The following is a 9,006-nucleotide window of genomic DNA, read 5'->3' on the forward strand; positions in this document are numbered from 1 at the left end:
GCGCCGTGCAGGTGAGCGCCACAATCAGGACTGCATACGACCGAGGCACACAGGGGCAACACCCGGCATCATGGTGTGGGGAGCCATCTCCTACACTGGCCGTACACCTCTGGTGATCGTCGAGGGGACACTGAATAGTGCACGGTACATCGAAACCGTCATCGAACCCATCGTTCTACCATTCCTAGACCGGCAAAGGAACTTGCTGTTCCAACAGGACAATGCACGTCCGCATGTATCCCGTGCCACCCAACGTGCTCTAGAAGGTGTAAGTCAACTGCCCTGGCCAGCAGGATCTCCGGATCTGTCCCCCATTGAGCATGTTTGGGACTGGATGAAGCGTCGTCTCACGCGGTCTGCACGTCCAGCACGAACGCTGGTCCAACTGAGGCGCCAGGTGGAAATGGCATGGCAAGCCGTTCCACAGGACTACATCCAGCATCTCTACGATCGTCTCCATGGGAGAGTAGCAGCCTGCATTGCTGCGAAAGGTGGATATACACTGTACTAGTGCCGACATTGTGCATGCTCTGTTGCCTGTGTCTATGTGCCTGTGGTTCTGTCAGTGTGATCATGTGATGTATCTGACCCCAGGAATGTGTCAATAAAGTTTCCCCTTTCTGGGACAATGAATTCACGGTGTTCTTATTTCAATTTCCAGGAGTGTACAAATGAACACCGAAGACAGAGAAGAAGTTGATAACGTTTGTAGTTGGAACGGATAAATATTACTACTGGACAGATGGAAAAAGCAAATAAACACAAGAGTCAAATTGTCTTAGGTGCTTTTAGTAATGTAAATGAATATTTAAAAATATTGTTTCCGTTGTGATTGGAACGAAAAGTTCTAACTAAGCGTCTATTATGAGTATTGATTTATGAAAGTGAGATATAGATTTTTATTGAATGTTACACTGCGAGAAGTAGAAGACAACATGACGCGAACTGAAAATCAGCTGGTCACGATACAGACAAGACGGGAAGACGTAGTGGTGAGCGTAAAAAATAAAAAAATGAATTGAGTTGGCCATGTCAAGTATAAAGTCAAATGGATGGTAGATGGACTAAGGGAATTCTATGCTAACTTCCAAAGGCCGAGAAAGTGACCTAATTGAGGAACTGGACCTAAATGTTCCGAGCAAGGTTGTGTTTGATTGGAAAGATTCACTGTGATTGAATGGCCCTCTTAAGAAGTTACTACAGTAGCAAAGTGAACGTCTAATTGAAAACGGTTTAATTTCCGGACAGTCGTATATGGACAATTATGTGCGACTAGCGGAAGTAACCGTCGCTTAATAACTGCCACACGTAGTGACTGGCCCTGTGTCTTCTTGATACTCACAGTGAATTCAAGGCACATGGGAAACCGCAATTGCTTTAAATCGAAGGACATACTCGAATCACTGGGTGTCAACGGAATGCGACGAATGAATACGTCTTCGCCTGGATGAAAAGATGGTTAGTTACGCCAGCTGTTGTTACTTTTTACGATAAGTATCTCACTGTGTTCTTGGAGAATTCGTGTTCTATTGTTTCAGCTCAGTTTTCACTGTTTCAAGTAGGGCTGTGTTTGGGAACGACACGAACTGCTCAAACTGTTTACGTCACAGTTCGGCAAATCTCCGGTTCTGTTCGATCTATCGATCGTCCTGCTATTTGATGACTGTTGTTGATACTAAATCCACTACCTGCTTTAGCGTTTGTGTGGCATAGTAGATTTTAATGACAAAAATAACTGTAAAACACGGAGTAAAATATCTTTGAGGGTATATGTCATATGTAATAACAGCAACTCATCAATAAATAATTTTCGAGCCTTCACTCGTCCCCCTATCTAATGGCGTCTGATGTTGAAGGCTACACTTGACTCTGTGAAGAGAATTCCGAAGTGCATTGCTGTCGGAGGTGGAATTTATGAAAATCTGCTTTGGACTTAATCATCAGCCTGTGATTTTTTTGGTTTGGTTTATAATGAAATACACATGGACTCATATGTTAATACAATGTTGTATTTGAATTCGTCTGTACCTCCACCCTCTAAAACTGGCCTGTTCAGGAAGCAGCCAGGCGTACACAAGAGCTCACACTCACTCTCCACCTGAGCAGCGAGCGAGCGTGGTAAAACATGGCTGCAAGACGTCATTACGTCACCATTATTAATTTATAGAACGACTGTGCAAAATGCCTAACTACAGTTAGAACTTACAGACATGCAGTGTGACAAGCAGCTGAGGGATGTGTTTATGAGTTTATTATAAATTATCTCGTAGACTTGTATAAAATTTTTCTTGAACATAGATTTCCACAAGTCTGCAGCTGTGATTAGGTCGATGTTTGGACCTACGTATCAATGTTATCTATCAACTTCCGTACGCAGTGAAGAGAACGAAATGTATCTACTGAAGGTCACTGACAGACTTCGGTTTACAAGCGTATCTTCGAATTAGCAATGCTGAGGAAATGATGCCATAAATCATTGATGTTTTAATCGTAAGCAAAAAGAAAATAGTATGTATCGACTTGCAGTGTCTGTATGTTTTACATGTGAACACGGAAGTCGCGAAATACATGTTGATGTCAATGTCACTTCGTCCGAAAACGACATTCACCACAACGCTGCATCAATCGTAACAAATATCGTGTTTCGTACTTAGCTGCACCACATTCTTTGCTTCATCAATTAAAAGAGATGTAATTTTCATTTCGATGTCATTTCTCACCAAAGCAACAGTTTAAGGAAATAAATTTGTCACAAAAGGCATTAAGCTGTCACCGTGAAACGATACATCTCCGTAGATTAGCGGCTGTAGCATAGATTCGTTGACAACAGTTTCTCGTGCCGAGTTGCCTTGTTCAGAATTCTCCTTCCCTCCCCTACGCTCCCTTTCCACCTCTTCCAATACTCGCCGTGAAACGGTGAGTTCCTCAGTGACGACGCGTGCTTGCGAGGCAGGCACACGAACAAGTAGCTGAATAGGCCTGCTCCAAAATACACTGTGTGATCAAAAGTACCAGTACGTCTGGCTGAAAATGACTTACAAGTTCTTGGCGCCCTACATTGCTAATGCTGGAATTCAATATGGTGTTGGCCCACCCTTAGCCTTGATGACAGCTTCCACTCTCGCAGGCATACGTTCAATCAAGTACTGGAAGATTTCTTGGGGAATGGCAGCCCACTCCTCACGAAGTGCTGCACTGAGGAGAGGTATCGATGTCGGTCGCTGAGGCTTGGCACGAAGTCGGCGTTCCAAAACATCCCAAAGGATTAAGGTCAAAACTCTGTACAGGCCAGTCCATTACAAGGATGTTATTGTCGTGTAACCACTCCTCCACTGACCGTGCATTATGAACTGGTGCTCGATTGTGTTGAAAGATGCAATCGCCGTCCCCGAATTTCTCTTCAACTGTAGGAAGCAAGAAGGTGCTTAAAACATCAATGTAGGACTGTGATGTAATAGTGCCACCCGAAACAACAAGGGGTGCAAGCCCACTCCATGAAAAACACGACCACACCATAACCCCACCGCCTCTGAATTTCACTGTTGGCACTACACATACTGGCAGATGACGTTCACCCAGCATTCGCCATACCAATACGCTGCTATTGGATCGCCACATTGTGTACCGTGATTCGTCTCTCCATACAACTTTTTTACCACTGTTCAATCGTCCAATGTTTAAGCTCCTTACATCAAGCGAGGCATCATTTGGCAATCACCGGAGTGATGTGTGGCTTAAGAGCAGCCGCTCGACTATGAAATCCAAGTTCTCTCACCTCCCGACTAACTGTCAGTGGATCCTGATGTAGTTTGGAATTCCTGTGGGATAGTCTGGACAGATGTCTGCCTATTTCACATTACGACCCCTCTTCAACAGACGGCGGTCTGGCTCTGAGCACTATGGGACTTAACATCTGAGGTCATCAGTCTCCTAGAACTTAGAACTACTTAAACCTAACTAACCTAAGGCCATCACACACATCCATGCCCGAGGCGGGATTCGAACCTGTGACCGTAGTGGTCGCGCAGTTCCAGACTGCAGCGCCTAGAACCGCTTGGTCACTCCGGCCGGCGACGGCGGTTTCTGTCAGTCAACAGACGAGGGCGGCCTGTACGCTTTTGTGCTGTACGTGTCCATTCACGTTTCCATTTCACACAGTGAACCTAGTGGTGTTTAGGAGCATGGAAATCTCACGTACAGACGTATGACACAAGAGACAGCCAATCACCGGACCACGTTCGAAGTCCGTGAGTTCCACGGAGCGCCCCATTCTGCTCTCTCTCGGTGGCTAATGACTACTGATGTTGCTGATACAGGGTACCTGGCAGTATAAGGCAACACAATGCACCTAATATGAGAAACGTATGTTTTTGAGGGTGTCCGTATAGTATTGATCACATAGTGTACTTACTGTTCCTCCCTCCTGAAACACTTTGAAACATCTCTTTCAGGTAACATACACGTTAAGATAAATGGAGAGGTACTGGCAGAGCCTGAACTTCATCAACAAAATTTCGGAGCTCCCTGTCATAAGAAGCCATCGTTTCAAGTCGCTCGTTGCAGAGCAATAATGAAGTTATGGTTTATTCAGTTTGTTATCACTATTATCATTTTTTCAGTGAGCTTCACGTTAGCGAGCAGTATACGAGGGGTGCCCAATAAGTTATGCAACAGTTTTTTTCTGCTGGCAGCTTGGTTTTATAAAGGACTCCAATACACCATATTATTCCTCACTCTTTTGGCTAAATTCCCGTTTAATTTGATAGCCTTACGTCACCTTACTGAGAGGGCCCTTTTGCTTACCTGGTACCACTCTATTGGTCGGTGTCAGAGCTATCGTCTTGCTGCATCAATAACCTCCCCGTCATTCACGTACTTCTTCTTCGGAGCACATCCTTCATTGAGTCAAACAGATGGAAGTCGGAAGGTACGAGATCCGAGCTGTAGGGCACATGAGAAACAACAGCATTTTTGTCTCGACGAACACGCTGACGTTGTTTCTTCAGTTTCCTGAGAGTAATACAATACACCTCAGAGTAGATCGTTGCACCCTGTGAGAGGACATCAAATAGAATATGCCCTTCGGAGTCCCAGAAGACCGCCGCCGTGGTTTTAAGGGCTGAGAATGCAGCTTTGAACACCAGAAGAGGTGACACTGTGCCATTCCATGGATTGCTGTTTTGTTTACGGTTCGAAGTGATGAACTCATATTCTATCATCTGCGACTATGTTCGACAAAAAATTGTCACGATCGGTCTTGTAAGACGCAAGCAATCCCCACAGATGGTTCTTCGTTGCTCTTTATGGTGTCCTGCCCCAGTGGGCACACATCTTTGAGTACCCCAACTGGACGAGTGTGTCAGCACTACTAACGGGAAAATCTAATTGAGCAGCGAGATGTTTGATTGTGATCGGTCGATCACATCGCACGAGAGCGTCCGCACGTTCCAGTTTTGCAGGAGTCAAAGCTGTGTGCGGTACGGCCGGCACGTGGGAGATGGAACACGTTTGTTGCGCGACCTCTTGGCGCTGATGACAGGCGCCTCACCCAACGGCTCACCGTGCTTTTGTTCACTGCCGGGTCTCCGTAGACATTCTGCAAACGCCTATAATATCTACGTTGCTCTAATTTTCCGCCAGAAGATACTAAGTGACAGATCTCTGCTTGGAACGCACCTTCGTTACAGATGCCTTTTTGAAGACTACGTATAGCGTCGCCGTCTATCGAACTTAAGAAACTATAAGATCTGAAGCGGGAATATTCCGCAATGTCCCACAGCATATTCCGCAATTTTTAACCCGAAATTAGCCGAGAAAAAATGTGTTCCGTTGTTTATCGAACGCACTTCGTACAATCACCAAAACGTACAACGTTAAACACAGAATAAAGCGACAACCCTTCTGAGACTGTGATGTGGTTTCCGTCGTCAGGCGTTGGTGTGCAGCTCTTCCATTATATTCAGCGAAACCAGAGACTAAGTATATATTGGTCAACTCTTCATCCGTAAGCCTATCCGCATTGCTGCCTGCCACTGTTGACGTACAACTAACACGATGTAAAGGATGAGCCAGAGAGTAGGCGATTTTACTTTATTATATGAGCTTCCATACGGCCAAGCCACAGCCGCCACTGTTAGCTGCCTGTAAATTCTTTCGTCCCACGGTCTAGTAACAGGAAGTCAGCACCGAGGAAGGGCACCTTGATCACGCGCCTCTCTCATGTGCTTATGAGGTAACGTCGCCCCAGGCGTTGCTTTTAGCAGGCAACGCTCTGGAAAGTTCCATTGCCGTCCCCGCGGGTTTCTCGGTCCCTACCCATCAGGCCAGAGGAAGCCGCGTGGTGCGTCGAATATACCCGGCCGTCCGTTTCCGCGCCCGCTTTCTCTTGTCTTCTTCCGCTCTTGGACGCACGCCCTGTAGCAGTGAACATCTCGCGCTTCTCCTGGTGTTGCACCCGGCAAGCCGCTCGGACTGGCCCGATTGGCTGACACCAACTTTGGTTAGCTTCGAGAACTATGTTTCGCTAAACTCTACGCTCTGGCTCACCGTCACCTCCCTAGGCCCAAGGGACCCCTTTTTAACATGCTTTCGCCAATAAATGGCCTTTGCCTAAATTTTGTCCTATTCATTTCATGATGCCCACCGCCTTCCCAACCGCCCATCCTGTACAACAGTCGGAAAATCAATCCGAGTCGGAATTGAACAGTCCTGAATCCAAGCTTGAGAGCAAAGAGCGAGTATGATGACAGTGTGAACAAGTATCTTTAAAAGACGGCATTTAGGATACATTGTAGACGTTTGCAACGTTGGGTAGGCAATTTCATTGCGATACAAGTGCAGAGATAAATGAGGGTAAAAAATGAAACGAAATGCAGTACCTGTGTAATGAGCCACCCGAGACCATGACATAATCAGATAGTATATATAAATAGCTTTCGAGATTTTGTCAGATTTCCGGTCATGTTCCAGAAAATAATTGCAATCAAAATAATTATTTTCTGATACAATCCGATTTATATATTGATATTACTAGTAAATGACTCTTAAACGAATTAATAATTACTCGATTAAAGAGTTCGCAGCTCGTGGTCTAGTGGTTATGGTTGCTGCCTCTGGAGCACGAGGTGTCGGGTTCGATTCCCGGGCGGGTTGGAGATTTTCTCTGCCTGGGGAATGGGTTTTTGTGTTGTCCTCATCATTTCATCGTTATCATTCGTGACACTGTGTAACAATTGGACTACGTAGAAATTGGACATTGTACAGGCGGTGATGATTGTGCAGTTGAGCGCCCCAAAAGTCAACATCATCACCATTCGATTAAAGTGTCATACTTCATAATTAGAAGTGTGGGGCAGTTTCGGAACGCTATAATCAGATTAACTACGAACATCTCTTTGAGCAATGTTGACCACGGTTAGCGAAATATGAAGTTGCTCTGTCTTCCGAGTTACAGAGTGGAAACGTAACTTATTACTTCGTGCCACAGTAGTGAGGCTAAGTCGAGATGAACAGTTTGATATACGGGGTAGTTATAATTAAAGTGCAGCTACTCACAGAGGTCCAGCGTGGACTGTCATTGTCGCATGCCAGCGAAACTTGCTAGATATGTTAACACGTTAATGAGTGACTGATTTATGCTGAAAAAAAAATAGTTGTAATTTTGGCCACCAGGCGCAAATCTGGCGCTGTACAGCACCTCGTCGACATCTCCGGTGCTGTTGTTGAACATACTGTGTAAGAGTTCGTTAATAATAAAATCATCATCAAGCCTTTCTCACTTCTTTGACCCTTCCGGTCCAGTCCCATTCCTATTCCATTGCATGTGGGAACATTTGCGTGCGTCTTTCTTGCAATTTTCTTTTCGAGCGTAAATCGGTTCCGCATTAACGCACTAGTTTACCTATTTTCCCTGGCCTATTATAATTGCGGCTCACGCTCTACATCTGTGAGTAGCTGCACTTTAGTTATAACAACCAGGTAGAACACTTATCGTCTACCAAGCTGGGAAACGATCTCAAATTTAAATAGAGAGGCTATCTAAGCTACATTGCAACTTAAGTCTGTTAAATTTTCAAACTTTTTATTTTGCTCTCGTTAGTAAAAATGGTTCAAATGGCTCTGAGCACTATGGGACTCAACTTCTGAGGTCATCAGTCCCCTAGAACTTAGAACTACTTAAACCTAACTAACCTAAGGACATCACACACATCCATGCCCGAGGCAGGATTCGAACCTGCGACCATAGTGATCACGCGGTTCCAGATTGTTGCGCGGAACCGCTCGGCCACTCCCACCGGCTTATCGTTACTAATCTTAACTTTCCCGTGAGGGCAATGAAAGAAGAAATATCTTTGTAAATGTCGTGAAAAAACTAATCACGTTCACCATTCCATATAAACGTAACCCTTACAAGCACAACAATCTCGTAGTAGGATAGCCAGAGAGACAAAACTATTTTAATTGTTAATTTTACTCTGTCAAAAATCATAAAATTTTTAGGAGAAATTTACACAAACATCAATTTTACAAAGTATTAGTAAAAGACAAGTTGCGTTCCATAGTCAAGGACGATTTTTACTAGGAAAAGAAATGAGTTTCAGACAGTCAAGAGTGACAAATCCAGCAGTGGAAGAGGGCGAAAGGCTTGATAGACCACAGGTTTCCCATATCAGACAGTTTCCTACAAATGGTGTGTTGTAAACAGTTAACGTTTACATCCTGTACTGTGTCGGAAGACTCACCAGCGCACACCAGCGTCTCCAGCACACACGCGGAACTCCGACCACAAACGCGTGCGGGAGGCAACTACGCAGCTAGGCGTGTTAGAACAGGTTTTTATATCTAAAGCCACGAGCGACTCTGGCTTCCTTCACGACGAAGACGCGAGTGAGTTTTTCGACAGAGATACCGTACCGTCTTCAGCAATCATTTTGAAACTACAAGTGTTATAAATTGATGCACAATCTAGAATCAGTAATACAGTACGTCAAATAAGAGCGTGGTCGG

General features: G+C 45.0%; 1 protein-coding gene across 1 annotated transcript in view; it reads right to left on the minus strand.

The window, feature by feature from the left end:
• LOC126267305 (retinol-binding protein pinta-like) overlaps nt 1-8,803 on the minus strand; it is a 107,049-nt gene extending 98,246 nt beyond the window's left edge. The window contains exon 1 of the mRNA XM_049972391.1: nt 8,742-8,803. The gene's annotated coding sequence lies outside the window, so the exon portion shown is untranslated. The remainder of the gene's footprint in view (nt 1-8,741) is intronic.
• Nucleotides 8,804-9,006: the final 203 nt, after the last annotated feature.

The sequence above is a fragment of the Schistocerca gregaria genome, chromosome 4, assembly GCF_023897955.1.
Source record: "Schistocerca gregaria isolate iqSchGreg1 chromosome 4, iqSchGreg1.2, whole genome shotgun sequence".
NCBI lineage: Eukaryota > Metazoa > Arthropoda > Insecta > Orthoptera > Acrididae > Schistocerca > Schistocerca gregaria.